Raw genomic sequence first — 25,242 nt, forward strand, 5'->3', positions numbered from 1 at the left:
ACTCATACAACCACTCTGTAAATCAATCTGGGGGTTTCTCAGAGCATTAGTATTAGATCTACCTGAATATTCAGCTATACTACTCTTGAGCATTTGCTATTAAGAATGAGGACATCATGAGTTTTGCAGACTCTCTTAGGGCACACAAGTGTGTTTGGCCATCACTCTCCTGCTCACCCCACACAGCCACCACTAGATAAGGTGTTGAACAAGTGAGTTTCAAGGAAGGGTCTCCTGAGTACTGCAACCCAAAGGGGCAGGAACATATCTCCCACTTTCATGACCTGGGCAAGTTTTTCCAACAGCCAGAGTTGGAGGAGATTCCTGAGTAGGAGAAACATCCACACACCCTCACAACCCCATGGCAAAAAAATGTTGCTGTCTGCTCTCTCCTACTTGAGACAAGTCACCCCCATTTAACATGGGCTGCCTCTTAGTGCAAAAGTCCATGAAAATAGCTTGACTCCTTTTCTTCAATAGCCCATTAAATGCAATAGTCATTTTGATAAGGCTTGGGATTCAAGAGTCTTGCTTTTAGCCATACGGGCAATGTTGCTGGCTTGGTATAGTGTAATTAGTATCCAAGTATTAACAGATCTTTAAAATTCATGGAGAATATTAACTTTCCAGTGATTTGATTGAGTAAAAGGATTTATTTAGAAAAGTAAATGGAAGGTAGTAAATATAGATTAACAGAACAGGGTACTATCATCATAATACCAACTTTCTACCTAAAAATACCTATAAAATAATGTGATAGTGTAGATAACAACATACTTTTCAACTAAAAGCTGGTCAGAAAATGATTCTTAAGAGGTCCATAGATCACCTAACAAATAATGCAGAAAGATAATAACAATCTAAATACGGTGAGGAACACAGTTGGCAAATAGTTTATAAAATATCTCCTTTATCTTAAAAGTAGCTAAGAATTTTATAGTGGTGGGTAGGGACAAGAAAGTGAAAGGGGTAAATAAAACTGTTTTATAATCTAATAAAACTTTATTTTAATCTCAAAAATAAAAAAAACACTTAAATATTCAATTTTACCAATATAGGTGGAAGCAATATTTACCTACGTCAAATATTAATACAAAAAATCAATATAGAAATTTACCAAGCGTCTCCCTAGGTAACTGGTGATTTTATTGGAAAAAATGTACTGAGCATTTTTGAATGATTATTTTCTTGGCTGTTTTGCTCAGAAAAAGGCTGCCCAGAAAAATCATTACCCAGTAAGGATGAAGAATCTCTTATAGATCACATGACACAGCCAATCTCACATACTCTTCTTCTCCCATTCTTTGTATTTTCCAGCCCTTTAAAAGGGTAATCTCAGTAAGTGTAGATTTCCCCACAATAGATTGCGTGAGTTAGTGGATACTACAGAGATGATATTTTTCTTTTCACTCATTCCATGTGTGGATGTAAATGAACTGTAAAGCCCAGTTGGGATATCTATTTACCAGGTGGCATCGATGATGAACAAAAATGGCTGCTATTTGGCTTGGTGTATAGGAGCAGACAGCACATTAATCTATTTCTGTATCACTTTCTTCATTTCCAGCTCCCTCATTTCTTAAGTGTTTCTGAGCTTTACATAGTGGTACATAAATGATTCATGATTTCCGCACTACAGTGGGTTACTGAAACCTGAAGCACTTTTGTGATAGCACTTCCTCTGGAAAAGTCTTATTGACAACCAGTTGGATTTTTTTTTTTTTGAGTACAAAGCAAAGGTGAAGAAAGTGATGAAAATAAAAAAGGAAATCTGAAATTAATAGACATGGGATATAGGAATAATTTATGAGAATGGAAACAAATGTAAGGGATTATTTTATCAGGTACTACATTTAACCAGTTAATGCCAGATATTTTATCACTGGAGATATGACTTCCTTATTCACAACTGTTAGTGTAGGTGATCCAGTTTTAAAAAATAAAACAATTATTGCCTCCATGAGAATGGACATTTAATCAAATAAGAATTTTGTTTCTATGTAAAATCCTTAAACCTTTATTGAACTTGGTAACAGATATACATTCACAGATATACATATACTTCTTACTCTGAAACATGTAAGATTCACAAGAGACTAGGATTACAGCTTACTTATTCCTATCATCCTTACTGGTAAATATAGGTGATATGTAAGATACCCCTGATGGAGGGGGTATTTTAAACTAGTCCTATATTGATATATCCAAGACACACATCTAAATTAATCAGTATCTGAAAAACAAGCCCTTCCTTTTCATTTGGTCCTGGAATGTAGTAAAAAATTGATTAACAGATATTATTAATTTAAATCCATCATCCAAGAAAGTGAGAATAAAACTACTATGAACGCACCCCATTTCTGTCACTGGACTTCATACTTCAAAAATTTGGACCTCAACAATTATCTGTTTTTATGTCTGTACTTTCTGCATTAATAGGCAAAGGCAGTTGTAATCTTTTCAGTCACCCTGTTAGGCATCACTTGTGCAATACACAATAAAGCTTTTAATAATTCTACTCCAACCTCTGATTTGAACCCATTTTCAACTAAATTTCCATGATTGGTTAATCAGATGCACATTCATTTCTCTTACAAGAGCCACAAAATGAGATAAGTGCTCAAAGTTGAACATTGTGTTAGATGTATAGACACAAAAAGAATACAGATGATGGACAGAAGAATAAGGCAAATTACTGAGCTACAACCCTATTGTTAACTATATAGTTACAAGTACAATAGAGATGTAAAAGGTGGTATAGATTTTGATAAGAACATTTTGGAATAAATATACCCTTGGGAGGGAATAGTGAAGCAAAGTTTAGAACAGAGGCAGAAAGAACACCCATTCAGAGCCTGCCCCACATGTGGCCCATACATATACAGCCACCAAACTAGATAAGATGGATGAAGCAAAGAAGTGCAGGCTGACAGGAAGTGGATGTAGATCTTTCCTGAGAGATACAGCCACAATACAGCAAATACATAGGCGAATGCCATCATCAAACCACTGAACTGAGAACGGGACCCCCCTTGAAGGAATCTTAGAAAGGACTGAAAGAGCTTGAAGTGCTTGAGACCCCATATGAACAACAATGCCAATCATCCAGAGTTTCCAGTAACGAAGCCACTACCCAAAGTCTATACATGGACTGACCCTGGTCTCCTTCTTCAAAGGTAGCAATGAATAGCCTAGTAAGAGCACCAGTGGAAGGGGAAGCTCTTAGTCCTGCCAAGACTGAACCCCCAGTGAACATGATTGTTGGGGGTAGGGTGGTAATGGGTGGAGGATGGGGAGGGGAACTCTGATAGAGAAGGGAAAGGGGAGAGGTTAGGGGGATGTTGGCCCAGAAACCGGGAAAGGGAATAACAATCGAAATGTAAATAAGAAATACCCAAGTTAATAAAGATGAAAAAGAAAGATATAAAACAAAACAAACAAACAAACAAAAAAAGAACATTTTCTGTGCTAAGCAAATGTAAGTTCAAAACTAATGAGAAACCAACATTAAACATAAGCCAGATATGACATAGAATACCTAATAGATTTACCTTGATTTTCCCACATAGCAACATTTAGATAAAATTAAATGTAATTGAGGCTCCTAGATAATGCACAAGATCAGAATCTTGAATTTTATGAAATTACCACAGAACACACAAGAAACAGAGAATGATATCTAATAATTACAACTGGAAAATGCATTGTGACACTAAAAATAATTATGACTATGCAACAGAAGTATTTTGACTCATGGAAATTTTATGGTAACTGGAGACCTTAGGATACTGAGATTCCAAGTCAATCCACTCCACCACACAAGAAACAGAGAATGATATCTAATAATTACAACTGGAAAATGCATTGTGACACTAAAAAATAATTATGACTATGCAACGTAAGTATTTTGACTCATGGAAATTTTATGGTAACTGGAGACCTTAGGATACTGAGATTCAAAGTCAATCCACTCCACCACCCAAGACATTTTGATAGGTTAAGATTTTTCATTGTAGTTATTGTTAAGAAGAAATATAATTCTACAGTAATACTTACATATCTGCATACTTTATTCTTTAAAGACAGTCAGAGCAAAAGGAACAACAATAACAATGAAACCTGATATTAGAAATTGGGTTGAAATGTAATGTAAAACATCTGAGAACTTTGATGGTAGCAAGATGATTGTTGTGGTGTGCCCTGGAGTTATCTATATTTTGATGCTAATTCTACTGCCCCAAGGACAGCTGCCTAGTCACTTACTCAGGAATCAGGTGACTTCACCAGAAACCACCTCCCCATTGAATTTGTAAAGTACAGGTGAGGGGCAGGTACTGGATAGAAGGAGGACTGTCATTGGAAGAGAAGGAAAGATGGACAGGAGAGATGTTTGAAGAAAGAGGAGGAGACTAGAACAGAAAGGAGAGACAGGAGGAAGAGAGGGTGAGAAGCCTTGGCAAATTATGTTAAGATTATGCTCTGTGTATTTATAGGTTGTTATTAATGTTCCTTAGGGATGGATGAAACTGGGGGTTGTTTGTTTAAGTGGGCAATTATATCTTACCATTTGGGTCAAAGGTTATTGTGTTGTGTGTTCTTTTATGTGATGGATTGAGTGTAGGAAAGTGTGTGGTGGCAAAAGACACTGGGCCGCCGTGGAGTTGGGATGTGTTTCTGCCAAGATATCTAGCAGGTATATTGGGGCACCACGGTGCAGACCTTGCGAGGTAAAAGACATAACCATTTTTATTTTTATATTTTTACAACAGATGATAACAAGGGAGAATTGTAATGTTTTGTTTTTATTATTTTTAGAAGGTGGTGGCATACTAGGTAAGGTGATGTCAGAAAACTATTCCAGATAGTCTCATGGTGTCAACTGAGAACTGTTGTCCAGATTTAAAAATTCTTTATAGACCTGACCCCTTAAACAGGCGAAGGAGCAACAGGCCTCCTGCCTCTGGAAGATTCTGAAGGATGACATAATACATCCTTGCAGATTAAGCAGATCTAAAAGGCTGTGTCCTGTATAATAGATCATAAAATTGATACAATAACCAGAAACAAAAACAAATACCTTACATAGAACACAGGAATAGTTTCTTTCAGAACAGGATTGTGAAGAATCATAGCAAGTTACCTGACCAACTTTTCTTTTTATTTTCATCTGCAGGTTTCTAGACCACTCCACCTTCTCTAAGAAGTAGCCTGTCTTCAATCTATAGCAAGAGTCTCATATGAGCTAAGAGCTCACTACTGATTTTTTTTTTATGTGAATAGGTTCCGTCAGCTGTGGTTGACCCAGAATGACTAAGCATATGTAGGAAAATAGAAAAATGGTTTGGGACCAATGAGGAGAGCAATTTCAAAATGAAAAAGAAGGAAGAAAACCTGATGTTACCAAGAGATTTTTTTCCATCAAAGCTCCTCTCTTTCTTCTCTCCTATCCCTCCCTGTTGCAGCAGAAATAAAAATAAAGAAGGGTAGAAGTAGAAAGACAAAAATATTATGCACTTATTCTTTTGTTTCTACCTATTGAAAGAATAAAGATTTTAAACTATCCCCCACTGACCCTGCTGTGAGGACAAGTGTACCTCACAGCAAAGAATAACATAAAATGTTTTGGGGCGGTAGCCTGACTATAGCCACCACAAACCATCTGGCCTGGATAAGGCCAGACTGAACAGTCCTGAGAAAAACAAGAACTAGGGTCTGCTTGCCCCAGAAGGAGGGTGGCCTAGAGTTGAACTGAGTCCAAGTTACAAACCAATGAAATTGCTTTGTGTGACTGTTGCTCACTGCCTATGTAATTTTCCCTATAAATCCCTTCCCCTAATAGGGCTTGGGGTCGACTCCTCTGTCTCCTGTGTGAGATACGTGTCATCCCCAGAGCTCTGGTTCCTCAAATATATCTCTTGTTTATTACATCAAAAACTTGAATTATCTAAAGGCATGTTTGTGTCCAATTACATAAAGCTATTTTCCACATAATACATTACATTGCATCTTAAATTATATTAACTGTAAAGAAATATTAAGGGGATTTTATTTTAGAAAAGAAATACCCAAAATCTAGGCATCCTACAATCATTTGTTTGTGGATACATGTGTTTGTGTGTGTGTGTGTGTGTGTGTGTGTGTGTGTGTGTGTGTGTCTGTGTCTGTGTCTGTGTCTGTGAGTGTGTGTATATGTGTGTTTGTGTTTTAATACAGAAAAGCACAACTCTCTCCTCCGGCCGAGCAAGATGCTCAAAGGAAAGAAAGCCAAGGGGAAGATGTTGGTCCCGTCCCCCGCCGTGGTCAAGAAACAAGAGGCCAAAAAGGTGGTCAATCCTTTGTTTGAGAAAAGGCCTAAGAACTTCAGCATTGGGCAGCACATACAGCCCGAAAGAGATCTCACGTGCTTCTTCAAATGGCCCGGATATATCAGGCTGCAGTGGCAAAGAGTCATCCTCTAGAGGCAGCTCAAAGTACCTCCTGCCATCAACCAGTTCACCCAGGTCCTGGACAGGTAAACAGTGACTCAGCTGCTTAAGCTTGCCCACAAGTACAGGCCAGAGACAAAGCAGGAGAAGAAGCAGAGGCTGCTGGCCTGCTCTGAGAAAAAAGCTGCTGGCAAAAGGGGCATCCCAACTAAGAAACCACCTATCCTCTGAGCAGGGGTCAATACAGTAACCACTTTGGTGGAGAACAAGAAGGCTCAGCTGGTGGTGATTGCCCATGATGTAGACCCCATTGGGTTGGTGGTTTTCCTACCTGCCCTTTGTTGAAAGATGGGGTTGCCCTACTGCATTATCAAGGGAAAGGCCAGGCTGGTGCGCCTGGTCCACAGAAAGACATGCACCACTGTTGCCTTCACATAGGTTAACTCGGAAGTCAAGGGTGCTCTGGCTAAGCTGGTGGAAGCTATTAGGTCCAATTATAATGACAGATATAACAAGATCCGCTGCCACTGGGGAGGCAGTGTCCTGGGTCCTAAGTCTGTGGCTAGCATTGCCAAGCTAGAAAAGGCAAAGCCTAAAGAACTTGCCACTAAGCTGGGTTAAGTGTACACTTAAGTTTTTTGTACATAAATATAATTACAAAATTATCTTCCAAAAAAAAAAGAAAAAAGAAAAGCACAATGTGTATATGAGTATGTTTCCTATTTGAGAACTTATAGAATTGTTATTAACATGTCATTATTTTGAAGACACTTCACTTAATATGTCATGAACTGTGTTAAAAATGCAACCATTACCTACAAGACATTAGGATTATCCATAATATCTATAACTAATAAACCATGGTCAGATAATTTGACATTTTAATATACCCTCAGCCTATTTAGCACTTTTTATGAGTGCTCAGAGATCTACAGGAGCATGAGTACACTCTGATGGTAATCTTCCATGAAAAATATTACTTTCCCTCTGCAACCAGTTCACCAAATTACACCAACTACTGCAAGTTTAATACATACCTACTCATGAATTCTGGTAAAGTTATCCTCAAGTTTTAACTTTAGATTTTACATACTTGACTGAAATAGGAAAAGACATGACTGTGTTTGTGCTGTTCCACTGTGAGAAGTACATATGTAGCAGAAAAAAGAAGCACCAAAGACTTTTCTAAACCCTCGATGGCACAAGTAAAACAACCTTCTGACTAAGTACACTCCTGCAATGACTACACTTTCCAACTATCCCCAAAGTTCTTTCCTTTGAGAAGCAGTATTTGGTTTTAACAGATTTAAATACATACCATGATTTTCATTTTGTATTGCACCTGGTTTGTTAATGTTAATGGGTGAAAATGCATTATAGTTTGATGTAATATATGCTCTCAAACAACAAGCAAGGAATATAATTATTCAGTTATTACTAAAAGAAACATACATGTTAAGAATAATTATTTTATTCTCTTCTACAATTCACTCATCCTATTGTGCTCCTTATGAGTCAGGTCCTTTCCAATACAACCCTCTTAATGGTCCCTCATTTTCTTCTATTCCTTCAACTTCTGTTTTTTTTTTTTAAGATTTATTTTATTTATTATATATAAGTACACTGTAGCTGTCTTCAGATACACCAGAAGAGGGCATCGGATCTCTTTACAGATGGTTGTGAGCCACCATGTGGTTGCTGGGAATTGAACTCATGACCTCTGGAAGAACAGTCGGGTGTTCTTAACCACTGAGCCATCTCTCCAGCCCTTTTTTTTCCCCCGGAGCTGGGGACCGAACCCAGGGCCTTGCACTTCCTAGGCAAGCGCTCTACCACTGAGCTAAATCCCCAGCCCTCAACTTCTGTTTTGCATGCTTGATTTTTATTCCTTTATTTCTTTCTTTGTTTTGTTTTCTGTATTAGTGTCATGGTGTTCTCATCTTAGTTTCACTACACGTGAAATGCAGATTATATCATAGAAAGTGAGATAATTTATTCCTAATACTTAGCTTACTTTACATGTCACATAATGTTATGAACTATTAAAGAAAAGTGGCATCGACTAATCCTCTGAAAACTTATAATTTCTAATTGTCTTTATACCTACAGACAAATTTTAACTGTCACCTTCACCCAAAGCATTGATTTTAGATCTCCAAACGGCAAATTATAGCACAACTTAAATTGTTAAGAATATACTGTGATCTGACTATCGCTTATTGATGAATCTACAAAATTTACCATCATTCTAAGACTTTAAAAATATTGCAAAATGTGAGCAAAAAGGTTATAATATTCAGTTGAATAGAACAATAGCTGTTTTTTGTGTAACATGCACAGTCTGCACACATTTACACCACTAGCCCTATATACTGATTTATTTCTCAAAAATGAAATTATGGATATATGTACATATGTATGCAATGGTTAGTAAAACATCTTATGAATTTTGAAGAAATCTGATAACATGTTGGAGGGATGGAATAAATTTTTATATAAAATAATAAGATTAAAATCTCAAAAAATAGAAGAAATACTTTAAAAATATTTTTCTAATAGCAGGGATATAAAGAATGTCTGACCAACTACTTAACATTTGCAAAACAAACCTATGTAGAGTTTCACCAATTTTCTCTCTGGGGAATGGATGCGATTATTGTACTAACTTACAAAAAACAGGCAATTTACTGTACTGGTGATCTTGTGACCCAAAGGTTGCATGACAAAGTCTTTACCCAGTAAAAATTATGTCCCTCCAATGGGTACACTGAAGACCTCACCATTTTGAGACTTCCTTGGCTAACATAGTCTAGTCTGTTTCTAAGTGAATCTGAGGTTACATTTGTAGTGTAGAAATTGTAGTAGCATATTGGGGCTCACGTTCTGTCTTTTATTGAGTTGTTGTAAATATTCATAATCACCTCAGTAACATTACCATATTCATTACTAGAAAAGAAAATTCCAAAAGGTCTCACTCATAGATGACAGCATACAGGTAAATATTTCCTATTAAGATAAGGAGAATCAATATTATTTACAGATTCATCCAAAGCAATAAGACACAATCCAATCCCAACTGGTAACACACACACACACACACACACACACACACACACACACACACACACACAAACCCAGACACAAACCTCTGTGTTTATAGAGGTCATAAGTTGGACAGTATATTTGGAATGAACAAGAGATGATTTGGAAGGTAATACTAGCATTAATATAATGAAACTACAGTATTCATTTATGAAATAAAAATGTATAATAAAATCACTTGTGCTAATTTATATCTGTATTTAAACTCTCACATTAATTATATGATTACAGTAAGGCATCCTTATATTAAACATAGAGAGATTTAAATTTAATTTTTGTTTTGTTTTAAGACAATTTAATATATACATTAAGTCCAAGAGGATCAAGGACCTCAACATAAAACCAGATACAGTGCCTCTCATAGAAGAGAGTATGGAAAAAAGCATCAAACTCATTGGCACAGGGAATAAATTCCTAAAGAAGACTCCACTGTTTAGACTCTATAATCAAGAATTGATCAATTGAACCTCATGAAACTGGAAATTTTCTGTAAGGCAAAGAAACTGTAAAGAAAAATCAGCAACTCACAGCCTAGGAAAAACTTCACTAACCCCATTTCCAATAGAGAGCTAATATTCAAAATATATAATAAGCTCAAGGAGCTAACCACCAAAAACCCAAACACCCCAATCCAAAAAATGGGGTATAGAAGTAAACTGGGAATTTACATCAGAGGAATCTCAAATGGCTGTGAAGCACCAAAAGAAATGTTCAAAGTCCTTGCTGATTAAGGAAATCCCAAAGAAAATGACCCTGAGTTTCCACCTTATACCAATCAGAATGGGTAAGATCAAAACCGCAGTTGACAGCACATGTTGACCAGGACATGGAAAAAGAGAAACACTTATTCATTGCTGCTGGGGCTGGAAACTGGTACAACAACTCTGGAAATCAATCCGGACATTACTCAGATAATTGGAAATAGACATACATGAAGACCCAGCTATACCACCCTTGGGCATATTCCTAAAATGCTAGGTACTCAATAATAAGAAGAAATTAGCCCCAAATTATAGAATGCCCAAGAAAAAAATCCACAGAACTCAAGAAGGCAAAGAAGCTGAAAGGCCCAAATGTGGAATCCTCAATCCCACTTTGGAGGCAGAAGAAATTAATCACAGAATGTGGCAAAGAAGGGAGGTACCTGGGTGGAAAGGAAAAAGAGAAGTGAAGAGGGGGACATGATAAGGTATTGGTGAGGGGGCAGGACTTGCAGAAAATAGGAAACAGGCACACTGGAAGGTAGAGTCTGTGGGATCCTCTAGGATGTACAAGATTCCTGGGAGGTGAAAGACTCTCAGGACTCAAAGGGAGTAACTTTGTACTTTCATGTGGGGGCCTTATTTCTGAAACCCTACATCTCCAACTAAACTAGGTTGACTTATAATATCATTCCTTGTAAGGTTAGAAGAAAAACCCATTTAATAATTATTTTTAAGTTTATGAAAACTGATGATGCTGTTATGCTCTAGTCACATCAAATTACAAATGTCATGGCTAATAGACCTCTAGTAATCAATAACTCATTCCAATTCGAAGAGTCGAAGCTCAGATTAATAAAAAAGTGGGAATTAGGTTCCACTTCATTGGTGGGTTGCTCAAATATTCATGGGATGACCTGCAATAATCTGTCAAAAAGATTACTCATCTTGAGTTTCTTACTTTTTTCTTACTGCCTACTTTTGCTTCTTCCTTTATCCTCCTCCTATATAACTACTTATTAAATTTTTTTCCACTGTTAGTCAGTTATGAAAATAATTTCACCCCTTACTGTGTGTACAAAGGTATTCAACAGACTTCTCCATGGTTTACTAGTTTTATATTCACAATACACAGGAAAAGGAATTAACCTAACTGCCTCCATTGGTGAAAGTATGATGAAAGTAAAGTAGGCATACAATATGAAAAGTAATAGAAAGTAGTACCTTATAATAGACAGATAAAACTAGAAAAGTACATAGTGAGTGCGATAATCTAGACCAATATTGACAGATGCCAATGGTTTTGTCTCATTGGAGAATCCTAGGTCCACCTCTTTTATTAGCACACCTGTACAAGGGTAAATGCAGGTACAATGAAATCATAAATGGACAATTACCTAGGTGTAGAATAGAAAGATCAATACAATAGAGTATACAATGTTTCAAGTGGTTGAGGGAAGGTAGACTTATTTAGAAATGTAAAAGGTAGTAAATATAGATTAAAAACAAGGAAATATCTTAACATCAATTTTCTGTGTAAAAATATGTATAATAAATAAATGTGATTATTTAGATAACTTCATAATCTTGTGAGACTTCCATATCTGATTTGAAAAATGCTTATTAAAAGGCCCATAGTTCATCTAACAAATAAATGCAAAAAAACCCATAAAAAATCAGAACACAGTGTGGAACAGAGTTAGCAAATAGTTTAATAAAACATCACCTTTACTGAAATATCAGAGTCCATTGTGGAAGACGGACAAAAGAGGTAAAATCTGGGATATGAGGCCATTCTCTGGAAGATTATATTTTCTACAAATGCCAGTAATCACAAGAACAACATTGAGAAACCTGAAGTACATGTCTCTTGAGAGGCTCTGTCATAGCCTTACAGATGCAGATGTGGATGCTTCCAGCCAAACATCAGATTGAACAAATGAACCGCAATGGAGGAGTTGGGGGAAGGACTGAAGAAGGTGAAGGGGTTTGCAGCTCCATGGGAGGAACAATAATATCAACCAACCAGACACCTCACCTTCCTGCTAGAGCACCTAGGACCTAAACAGTGTACCAAAGAATACAAATGTAGAGACACAAGGCTTGAGCTGAATATGTGACAGAGGATGGCATTGTCAGCTATCAATGATAGGGGAAGCCCTGGATCCTATGAAGCCTTGATGATGGAGCATGGGGGATTTCAGGAGGGAAACTTGGAGGGGGAATAACATTTGAGATGTAAAGAAGCAAAAACACCAATAAAAATAAAAACAAAAAAAAATTAAAATGAGTATTTCAAACATTTAAAAAGTGACAATAAGATACAGTTTTCCACAGAGAAAATTAACCAATTGGTTATTCAACAGAACATGATCAATCCTAAAAACATGCCTACAACATTGTGCAAACATGTACATACAAACAGACATATGTGTGTAATAATAAATGAAAGCAAACAGAATATTTGAAAAGGAGCAAAGAATATTATATTTGAACATAGAAGATAGAAGGGGAAAATAAAATTTTATTATAATCTCATAAACAAAAATATAAAATAAACACATTTTCCCCCCAAATAGAGTTGAACTCAATGTCTACTGCATACCCATCTAACATTGAAACAACAATACTAGAATTCTGTCAAGGTTCACCTTACATAACATTTTAGTTTATTGGGAAAACATACAGAGCATTTTTAATTTGTTATTTTTAGGCTGTGTGCGCTCATAAAAAGTCTACACAGAAAATTATTATTCGGTAAGGGTGAGGACTTTCTTACATAGTAAATGACAGAGCCAAGTTCTAATATTGTTTTAACACTATATTTTCTAGCCTCTTCAAAGGATACAATCAGTAAGTAAGATTTCCCTTCAATAAATTGTCTGAGCATGTGGATTCTGAATGAGGATATCCTGACTTTTCTTGTAATTTAATGAAGATACATAAACAAACTTGAAGTCTAGCTAGGGTATCTATTTACTCGGTGACACAGATAATTAATCTAGATGGCTTCTGTTTGCCTTGAAATATAGGAATAGACAGTATCTTGTTCTATTCTGATATCTCTTTATTCTTTTTCAGCTTTCCCCTTTCTCATGATTCTCTGAGAATTAGATAGTGTTAAATAAATGAATTATGGTTTTCCTACTACACTGGTATTCTGAACCATGAAGCACATTTTTCATAGCATTGACTCTGGAAAATTCTTATTGAAAATCTGTTGAAATTTATTTTTGAGAACAAAGCAAAGATGAAGGAAATGATGAAAATTAGGAAATGGACACCTGAATTGATGTAATATAGTACTAACTTATGAGAATAAACACAAATGTAGAGGATTTTTCTGATATTTTAATTAACCAATCAAGGCTGAGTGTTTCTTAACTGGGTACTATGCCTACTTTTTCACCAGTATTTACCTATGTTACTCATAGAAAAACGATTCTTGCCTCCAACAGAATGGACATTTAATCTAATAAGAACTTATGTCTATGTAAAATCCTCATCTCTTTATTGAACTTGGTGGCAGATACACATTTGATGACACTTATGTGAAACATGCAAGATTCCAAAATGAGTAAGATTTGAATTTAGTGGTTCCTTAGTTGTACCTAAAGAGGATATATGAGCTATCTCCTAAGGAGAATATATATTTGACTAGTCCTATATTAATATATCCTAGCCACCCCTCTAAAACAATTAAAATCATGATAAATAGAACATTTCCTTTCATTCAGTACAGGAATGTAAACAAGAAATTTGATAACAGATTTTATTAAACAATAGGACAAAACATCAATCCACAGAAGAGGAAAACATCGTTCCAACTCTATATCTGATAAAGGAATAAAATAGACAAAGAACTTAAGAAGTTAGAACCCAGAGAAAGAAAAACCCTATTAAAAATGGGGTACAGAGCTAAAGAAAGAATTCTCAACTGAGGAATATTGAATGACCAAGAAGCACCTAAAGAAATGGACAATATCCTTAGTCATCAGAGAAATGCAAATCAAAACAACATGAGATTCTACCTTGCTCCAGTCAGAATGGCCAAGATTAAAAAATATAGTCAGGTGACAACAGATGCTGGCTAGGTTGTGGAGAAAGAGGAACATTCCTCCATTGTTGGTGGTATTGCAAGCTGTTACAAACACTCTTTAAATCAATATGGAAGTTTCTCAGAAAATTGGACATAGTACCACCTGAGGACCCAGCTATACCATTCTTGGCTTTATATCCCAAAGATGCTAGAGGATATTACAAGAATACATGCTCCACTGTGGTCATAGCATTCTTATTTATAATAGCCAGAAGTTGGAAACAACCCAGATGAGCCTCAACTGAAGACTGGATACAGAAAATGTGGCTCATTTACACTGTGGAGTACTATTCAGCTATTTAAAACAATTACTTCAGGAAATTTGCACACACATGGATGGAACTTAAAAATATCATCCTGAATAAGGTAAAACAGTTGGAAAATAACATACTTGGTATACACTCACTGATAAGTGGATAATAACCAAAACATAGCTCATACTATCCATGATACAATACATAGACCATATAAAACCCAAGAATAAAAAAGATCAGACCAAAGTATGGATGCTACAGTCCTATTCAAAAGGGGAAATAATCTTAGGGAAGAAAAGGGAGACAAAGATTTGGGAGAGAGCAAAGGGAGGGAGGGAAAAATGTGGGGTTCAGATATGGGAGGAGTTGGGGGAGAAATACCGAAGGTCAGGAATTTGAAAGTAGGTATGTAGCATTGGGGGAGGGGGAACTGTTGTTACCTGTTGCAGTAAAAAATAAAGAAGTGTTTCTTTTATCCTGTTCTACCTGTCACTGTAGGGACACATAGCATCTGTAGGTTATTTTCATCTAAGTCAGCAAAAGCCTCTAAGCTCTCTCTCAAGTAATGCTGCTGACAGCTACTCTGTGTGTGTACCTTCAATCTCTCTACCCATCTAGTTCCCAAAGGGGGTTGCTGCAATGCCAGTTTCATACAGAGACCACATATGTCACAGATCTCTTACTGTGAACTTTGCTCATATTTCCAGCATACATCCCCTGGTCTCAGTGGCAGCTGTCTTCTCATAACACTCTGCCATTGCTCTGTTTATTTTGCCTATATCTGCCCCCCTCTATTAGTTATGGTATAAACTCCCAATAACTGCTTAAAATCAAGACTCATCGAACTGCAAACCAACAATCAGATTTATATATTAAATTATCAATCAAGATAATTTAGTAAATCCACACAATAAATTCACAAACAATTGATAAGGATATAAACTGCCCACCTAGATAAGATAAATTTGCCTACAGAAATCCATCACAACTAATTCGATAATTCCTGACCACCCAGATCTGTTTCATCCTTCTCTGTCTCCATCTTGATTTTCCTTCCTTCGCCTTCTCTCCTACTTTACAAAAGATTTGTCCCAGTGTTTTTTTGTTTTACTGTCCAATCATGGCCTTGACCTAACTTGTGCCAGTTCTCACTTGCATATAGATATTGTGATGATTTGCATGTGCTTGGCCCAGGGACTGGAATTATTAGAAGGTGTAGCCTTGTTGGGAGAAGTGTGTCACTGTGGGGGATGGGCTTGGAGACACTATTCCTGGCTGATTAGGGATGCTCAGACTGTTTCTGGCTTCCTTTGGTTGAAGATGTAGAACTTACCTCCTCCTGCACCATGCCTACCTGGATGCTGTGATGCTACCATGTTCTCACATTTATGTAATGGACTGAACATCTGAACCTCTGAACTTGTAAGCAAGCCACAATTAAATGTTGTCCTCTATAAAACTTACATTGTTACTGGTGTCTGTTCACAGCAATAAGACCCTAACTAAGACAGACATCAACCTAGAGTTACCAAACAAAAATCCTAGGTGTCAGGGGCCTAAGGATTTCCCAGGACCCAACCAGAAGACATTGGCAAAACTACCCCCAACAAAGAGGAGAGAGAACCTGTAGAGAATATATCCAGTAGATAGGCATGGCCCCTGTTTGAATGATGGGGACATTCACCCATCTCAAAAATAGTAAGTCAGAAATTCTCCTATCAAAAGGAACAAAGAGTGGAACAGAGACTGAAGGAAAGGCTATCCAGAGACAGCCCCACTTAGTCATCTATCACATCTACAGACAGAAAACCCAGACACTGTTGCTGATGCCAAGAAATGCTCACTTACAGGAGCCTGGCCTAGATGTCCCCTGAGAGGCTCTGCCAGAACATGACCAATACAGATGTCGATGTTTGCAGCCAAACATAAGACTGAGCGTGGGGACACCACAAAAGAAGTTAGGGCAAGGACTTTAGGAGTTTGAAGGGGTTTGCAATTCCACAGGAAGAACAACAATAACCAACCAGACCACTTAAAGCTTCTAGGAACTAAACCTCCAACCAAAGGATCCATGGCTCCAGCTGGATTATATAGCAGAAGCAGAGGATTTCCTTCTCAGGGTCAGTAGGAGTGGAGACCCATGACCCTGTGGAGTCTCAGTGTCTCAGCATTGGGGAATGCTAAGGCAGGAGTTGGTGGGGAAGTCGAGGAGCCCTCTTATAGAAGAGCCAAAGGAAAGGGAAGGCGATAGGGACTTGTGGAGGAGAAACAGGGAAGAGGGATAACATTTGAAACTTGCATAAATAACTTATCCTTAAAAATGAAAAAAAAGTAAAACAAACAAATACTGGCACACTCATAAAATAACATTTTGTTCTTTAAGGAAGGTGAGATGAAAACTACTATGAAGACAACCCATATCTATCACTTACATGCACACTGTAAAACATTAGGGCCTCGACAATCATCTCTTTTCATATGTGTTTACTTTCTACAATAACAGGCAAAGACTGTGTAATCTACCTATTCACCTTTTTAGGCTTCATTTGTGCAATACACAATAAAGCTTCCAATGATTCTACTGCAAACTCCGTTTTCACCCATGTTCAAGTAATTTTTCATGATTGTTTATTAAGATGCACATTCATTTTCCTACACTAGTTCCAAATCCTAAAAATCCTAAAAGTTTAGCATTCTGTTAGATTCATAGAAGCAAAAAGAATACAGATGATAGACAGAATCATAGGACAAATTACTGAGTTATAAGCCTCTAGTTAACTATACAGTTACCAGGACAATGGAGATGATAAACATGGTAAAATCTTTGATATGAACATTTTCTGTTCTAAACAAATGTTAATAAGTCCAAAACTAATGAGATAACATTAAATACAAGCCAGCTATGATATAGCCTGGTAGATTTCACATATTAGCATCAACTGATTCTTCCACATATTGATATTGAGATAGATAAAATGCAACTGAGTCACCTAGATTATGCAAATGAACAAAAACTTGAATTTTGTAAACTTACCATAGAACACAAAAAAGTCACACAATAATATCTATTGAACCTGTTCAGTGATACGATATAGTAATTAAGACAGTACTACAACTAAAGTACAATACATATTATGATTCATGGAAACTGGTGGTGTCTGGAAACCTTAGTACATTAATATTTAAAGTTATAAAAATAATTTTTTATGTTAAGCTTTTTTATTGTGATATAGGCAAACTCTTTGCTCTGCTTGTCTTAAATAAAAAAGATTGCAGATATGCAGATAATGTACAACTGTATTTTTCCCAACAATAGCAATGTAAACCTAATGTTAGAATTCAGATTGACATGTAAATATCTGAGGCTATTGATGGTATCAAGACGATATAAAAGGTGAATTGCAGAGTTTGGATTTAGGACTCACAGAAAGCGGTGACATACAAGGGACGGTGATGTCAGAAAATGTTCCAGGTAGTTTCATGATTCCAAGTGATAATTTCTGTAATAATAGAAAAAATTTTGACAGATCTGTTTCTGCAAACTGATTAAGGAGCAACAAGTCTCTTGTCTCTGTCAGATACACAAGGATGACATATGAAAGAAGAAGCAGAACTCAAAGCCTGAGTCCTTAATATAGATCTTAAAATTAAAGCAATGACCAGAAGCAATAGGAAATACTTTACACAGCAAACAGTAGTTGTGTTATTCAGAGCAGAAATGTGAAGAGTCATAGCAAGTTACCTGATGTGCTGTCCTTTTCTTTTCTTTTTCATCTGCTGGTTACCAAAGCACTCCTCCTTTTCCAAGAGGCATTCTGTTGTCAATGCCCAGCAAGAGATCGGTATGATAGGACAGCTAGATATCAATCAGGAGCATTACTGGAAAATGTTTAGGTTAATAGATTTCTTTAGTTGAGTTTGCTCAGCTTTGAGTCAACTTTTGAGGTGGACTTTGGCTGAGTATACATAGGAAAATAGAGAAAAGTTTTGGGACCAATCAGGAGAAAGATCTAAAAAAATGTTAAAGGCAAAAGTCTGTTGTAATCAAAGGATATATTCACCATAGCTCCTCCATGCCTTTTCCCTGCTCCCTGCCTGTTGCATCAGGACCAAAAATAAAGATAAAATAGAAGGATAATGACCAAAATCTTACGTAGTTATTCTTTGGGTTTTGACTCTAATTAAAAAGACAGAAAATTCTCCAGCAATACCTGTGACTTGAGTCTGTATATGGTACTTATTATATATCCTCCATTTGTGTCTAGGGTTTGCTGGTTGAAATCATGGGCTGTCAAATGCACTCTAGTAAGCTAACATTTGTAATCTTCCTGTGCCAATATGCTTAATAACTATGCTTATTTGGAAATGTTTCATATTAGTTCATATATTAATGTACATTACAATTTACAAATACTAAGCTCGAATTATCTAAAAAACATACTTCTGTCAGTTTCCTAAAGTTATTTACCACATAATACACACCATTCTTAAACAGTAAAAGAAATATTAAGAGGAGATTATTTTAGAAGAAAAATCTGAAATTAGGACTACCACAATCATTCTTTTGTGGGCAAATAGATTTGTGGTTTTTATGCAAATAACCACATTGTGTATATGGGTATGTTGTCTGTATAATTGCTTATAGAATTGTTACTAAAATGTCATTATTAGATAAATATTTAACTTAATAACCATATATCATATAATATGTTAATAATAAAATCATTACATACAATACATTAGGGTTACCCATGATAACTATATCTAATAATATATGGCAACTTATTTTGATTTCTCTTTTAATACCCAACTAATTTAACACTATTGATATGTGCTCAGATGCACAGATATCTACATGAGCATGAATAACCTCTAATACTAATATTCCATGAAAAATATTACTTTCCCTCTGCATTTGTTTCATCAAATGTCCACAAGTACTGCAATTTTCTTTCATCCTAACTCTGAGGCCTTCCTGTACTGTTATCCTCAAGTTTTAACTTTGATTTTTGCATGTGACTGAAAATTTAGCAATATGATGGTGTTTACATGTTCTCCTGTGAGCAGCACCTATATAACTGAAGAAAACCAACACAATACTGTTTTATACCTTCCATGTCACAAGTAAACCAACCTTCTGACAAAGCACACCCCTGTACTGAACATATTTTCCAATTATCCCCATATATCTTCCATTTCAGAAGTAGTAATTTGTAATAACAGGTTCAAATGTATACCACAATTGTTATTTTGTATTTCTCAGTGTTTGATAATGCTAATGCCTGAAAAATTATGTAGTTTGAATTAATAATCCCAAATAATGATAGAATAAAGTTATTTAATTATTGCTAAAAGGATAATACATGTCAATAGTAAGAATTATTTTACTTCCTTCTCCAATATTCCTCATCCTATTTGGTCCTGATTGTCCAAATCCTTTCAAATACCACCCTCATAGTGTTATGTTCCTCATTTGTTTCCATTCACTAATTTTGTTTGCTGGCTTGTTTTTTTTTTTATTTTGTTGTTGTTCTCTTCACAGTAATTCCAACTTTTTGTTAGCTTTTGCAATATAATGCATTTACTTGATTAATTTACTTATTTACATCCCAAATGTTGTCACCTCTAAGGCCCTCTCTCAGAGTGTCTATACTCCTCCGTTTTTTGTTTATCTTTGAGAGGCAGCCCTGTTTCTATCACTCTACTCTGGTACATCAAGTCCATGCAGGATTAGGCACATCCTGTTTCCCTGAGACCAGATGTGGCAGCATTCTGCTACATAGGTGACTGGGGGCAGTATTTCTATGATCATGAATTGATGGCTTAATTTCTGAGAATTCATAGGAGTCAAGATTAGTTAACAATATTGTCTTCCTGTGGGATTGTCATGTACTTGAGGACCTTTAATTCTTCCCTAACTCTTTCACAGATCTCATTCTACTGTGGATATCTGTATCTGTTCCACTTTTCTGCTTGGTTTGGCCTTTCATAATGCTTCTATTTTACAATCCGTTCTGCAAGCACAACATAGCATCATAAACAGTGTGAGGAAATTTTATGATGTATAGACAATACAGCCAGTTCCTCCTAAGATCTCAAGTCCTTCTTTTTTCTTTTTTCTTTTTTCTTTTTTTCTTTTTTCTTTTTTTCTTTTTTCCGGAGCTGGGGACTGAACCCAGGACCTTGCATTCGCTAGGCAAGCACTCTTCTGCTGAGCTAAATCCCCAACCCCTACAGTGATCTATTAGACGATTCCTAACTGTTGTGCTGCCCTGCCCTTCTGTACCTTCTGCCTAACCTTTCCTGGTTCTGCCCTATGATGTTTTGCTACACTTGTTAATAAATGTTCCCCGAATCATCTCTCTTCCTGCAAGTATCCCAGGTCCTATTACATTCCTCATTTCATTTGCTATTGCCTTATTTAAGGGGTGATCATTACAAGAGATTCTCTCAACAATAAAACCTTATGAAATCCATTTTTATTTGGTTTATTTTCATAGCAGTTGTCTCTGTGCAGTCATACTGTTTAGAAATTCATTAAGTAGAACAGACTGGCCTTGAAGTCAAGGATATTTGACTATCTCAACATCCAAAGTACATGGATTATAGGTTTCTACCACCACACCAAGCCAAACAGACCATTTGTAGTATGCTTTGTAGCTTCCTAACACGTTAACACAAGCTAGAGTCATCTGAAAGGATGGAGCCTCAAATAAGAAAGTGCCTCCATAGTTGAGCTATAGGTAAGTGTGTAAAAACATTTTTTTTCAAATTAGTGATTGATGTGTGATTGATGTAGCTCACTGTGTGTGTTCACACTCTTTGATTGGAGTAGAAATAAATCAGGTTGAGTAATCCATGAGGAACAAGCCAGTAAACAGTCTCCTTCCATGGACTCTGCCTCAGCTCCTGCCTCCCAGTTTTCTTCACTGTTTGAGTTTCTGTCCTGCCCTTTTCCTTCAATAATGAACAGTGATATGGAAACATAAGGCAAATAAATCCTATCATCCACAAGCTTCTTTGGTAATGGTGTTTCTTCATAGCAATGATAATCCTGACAAACATAAGAAGTGTTACTGTTCCTCGTGCTTTTCTAACCTAACAGCAATTTCTAACCTGATATTTTTATTTAAAATATTATGGTTTAAGTTTGTATGTATAGGATGCTTATGTTTAAGTATGAATGTGTGCATGTATACGTATGTTTGTCTGTATTTATACATGTGTGTGTGTTTGTGTATATTCATATAAGTTTTCATGCTTGTATTTTGCAGCTAGATATCTATTTGGCTACTGCTTTTTATTCTTGTAAGGCTAAATATTTAGATTGGAGAGCATAAAAGTATGTCATAAAATTTGTGACCACTTTTAATGAATCACAAGTCATGCTTTTTGCACACCTGTGCAAATGTATTCTCAGATCACCAGAGAGGTTCCTATTTCCAAGTATCTCTTTCTATCTTTTCGACAATGTGCTGGTTGTCCATCCTTCTGAGGCTGTACGTCTTCGAAGCAATTATTTCCAAATCTTTTCCAATTTATTTTTGCTTCCCTTACTCATAACTCAATAGAGTCATGTAAAAGGGCTTTCAAGCAGGGACAGTTGGCTTTGTTTTCCAAGTTTTTAAAATTCACATGTATTGATTATACATAGCCATAGACATCATGGAGACTTTATACTGCTATATTGTTCTTTAGCATGTTTTTCTCCATAGCAATGCATTTTCCTTCTGGAGCTACCTTTATCAACAGTTTTCTTGGCTACTACAACTTAACTTCTATGTTCTCCTCAAATGTTGAATCAGGTCCTGCTCACTTTTATCTTGTTTCTGACCCTCAGAAACAAGTGCTCAGAATATGCTCATTTACTCTTAGTACTCTTTTGTACCCTTCTCAATCTTAATGCAAGATCTTTCTCAACTGCTTGCATTTAAAAAACCACAGGAACTCATCAAGTACCCTATTGTCTAAGATCAAAGGGATAGTGAAGAGGCCATAGCCAGCATGGTACACATGGCTGGCAGGCCTGCTCATCACTCCCATTAACTTTTCCTTGTTAAAAGGGATTAGCCTACATTCCTAAAGCTAGCCACCAAGATCTATTCCATCATTCAGAAAGTTTCTCCTGCTAAAACTCACCATGAAGGCCTATCTATCAAAGTATTGTACTACAGTGATCTAAACCTGCATTAGGTTCACCTAATCAGCATACTGAATCAAAATTAAATATCTCAATCTAATACACTGTCTCCTCTCTATACACAAACAGTCTTTTTCATCCTTTACCCCCATAACTACACCTTTCTCCCCTCTCCGAAGTTCTGTATAAAGGTAAGTTTAGCATTTTTTTTGGTAGACCTGAGTATATGAACAAGTGAAACTATGACTCATGTGCCTTTTCCTGGGGTCTCTTTTTCTGTTTATTTGCCTTAATTTTTAAAATATTCATATTTCATTTTATCTCATTATATCTTATCTTTTAGAATCCAGTTTCTTTCTAATGATGGACAGAGAAAGAGTGTGGCTGTATGGCTGGGAAATTAGGGAAGTAGTGGTATAAATGGAAGTGGGGACTATAATCAGGATATGTTTTACAAAAGTAGTCTATGTTACATAAAATTGAAACAGAATTTCAAGGAGTGCTGAATGTTGTCCTGCTATTTTGTAAGTGAATTATTTCATATTTAAAACTATCAGTAATGAATCAATAGGCTTGACTGAATAATTGATAATGTGTTGTACATATTAAATACATGCTACCTTTTCTAGTTTTCTAGGGAATTAATTTTCAGCCTATCTAATTTTGTGATACTTAAATATAATTCCTCAAATTAAGGGGAATTCCAATAATAAAATTTTATTTGATGCTACTTCATAACTGTAGTGCCATTATTCTAGTGATTTGATGTAAATATTTGTATTATATTTATTCCATAACTCTCTGAATCCATGTTAATTTATGACTTTTTGTCTAAAGCAAAAGGGAGGGAATGCTTACTAGTAAAATAAGGGTCTCTTGACATTGCTTACTTCTATGCCACCATGAAAATACTCAGTAAACCATGCTGTGATGATAATTCCCAAGCTAGCAGAGCTAAAGCTTTCAAGACATCATGTGTCTGGCTTATCGTATAATTCTTTGTTGAATTAGTTGCAACATTCACAGTGAAACAATAATAATTATTAGACACAAATAAGTGGAACATTTAGTCCTTCTTTAAAAGATCATATCCTGGGCTCATTACAAACTTCTGAGGATGAGAAGCTTGGAGGACTTTCTAGAAGACAAATGGTATCTCTTTGACAGTACAACTTGTATCATTACATTAAGTGTAGGACAAGGCAACAGAAATTACTTGCTTGCAGCTTATTGTTCCTATACTATTTCATAAGCAATATATTAAACACAGTATTGGCTGCAATTGTGCAACTATTACTTTCATTATGACTACCATGTTTCAAAGTAAGTTGTACATTAAAAATTCCATATGTTCTGTGATACATTACTATAGAGGCATGAGATCAAATACTCAATATAGAGAAAGTAAAACTCACAGAGAATGAAGTTGCAGAGTGATAGAAACTTCAACAAGAAGTCATAGTATAAGAGGCACCTAATTTTGGGAAACGTTTCCAAAAATATCACACTACAGGTTTTCATGGAATGCCACGTAAATGTTTGCTAGAACATGGTTTATCATTACTCTAACAGAATTTTCTCATTATGGATAAGCCACAACTGTACAAAACACAATAGAAGTTGCTAATAAATGCTGAGTTGGAAAAAATGAGTGCAGAACAGGAATGAAGAGAAACTCTTAAGTACCCATCACTCCTTTTAATGGGAAGGCTAACTTAGAGAAGAACCGCCCAGGAAGTCACAGTAGAACAATCTTCACAGAGGGCCTCAGCATTTCACAACTTCGAATTCTCCTGATTCTTCAGAATTTAGTGGTTGTAGTTATATGTGATGGTCTTCTCTGCTCCTTAAGGGGATATACTGAAAAATTTTCATTGATTCATTTCTAACAACCTTTAATAATTCCCAATATAATCAGATCTCTGGAAAAACCTACATTCAGAAAAGTCCAATGGGGTAAACATTCCTTTTGACCATTTTCTCATACTCATAATATGTAATCAAGGGGTTAAACAATAATGCAATAATTCATCTCAAGTGCATGTACATTATTGAATGCCAAATGCCTGGAAGATTTATGTTACAGCCCCTTAAAAATGAAAACAAAATTTTAAATGCACAGTGCATGATGGGACAAAAAGCAAATGGAGCATCCCTGATAAAAGGAATAATCTCATTATGCTGTTAAAGTATTAGATTTGTGGCACAAAAGGGTAAGTAATAAGACATAAGGAGGCACACATGTTTAAAATCCCTGAATCATCGTGGCACATCCAAGTTTTCTTCTATTTGTTACTGTCAGGAATTGGTCTAGAATCTGACTTTGTGTTTTAAAAATCAAATGACCACCCATGTTTTAGCTATCTTACAATTAGAGATACAACATTTGTGAAACTTCTAATTCTAATTTGTATAGGTAAATTTATTTTTCCCATGGACAGACTGTTCAAGTGATTCAGTAAAATAAAAACCTAGGACCACAGTGCTCCTTCTTTTGTAGGACAATTTAGACTTCTTCCTC

General features: G+C 36.0%; 1 pseudogene; it reads left to right on the forward strand.

Annotated features, from left to right (window-relative positions):
- The first annotated feature begins 6,245 nt into the window (after positions 1–6,245).
- LOC134484896 (large ribosomal subunit protein eL8-like) lies at positions 6,246–7,046 on the forward strand (annotated as a pseudogene).
- Positions 7,047–25,242: the final 18,196 nt, after the last annotated feature.

This window comes from Rattus norvegicus, chromosome 1 (assembly GCF_036323735.1).
Source record: "Rattus norvegicus strain BN/NHsdMcwi chromosome 1, GRCr8, whole genome shotgun sequence".
Lineage (NCBI taxonomy): Eukaryota > Metazoa > Chordata > Mammalia > Rodentia > Muridae > Rattus > Rattus norvegicus.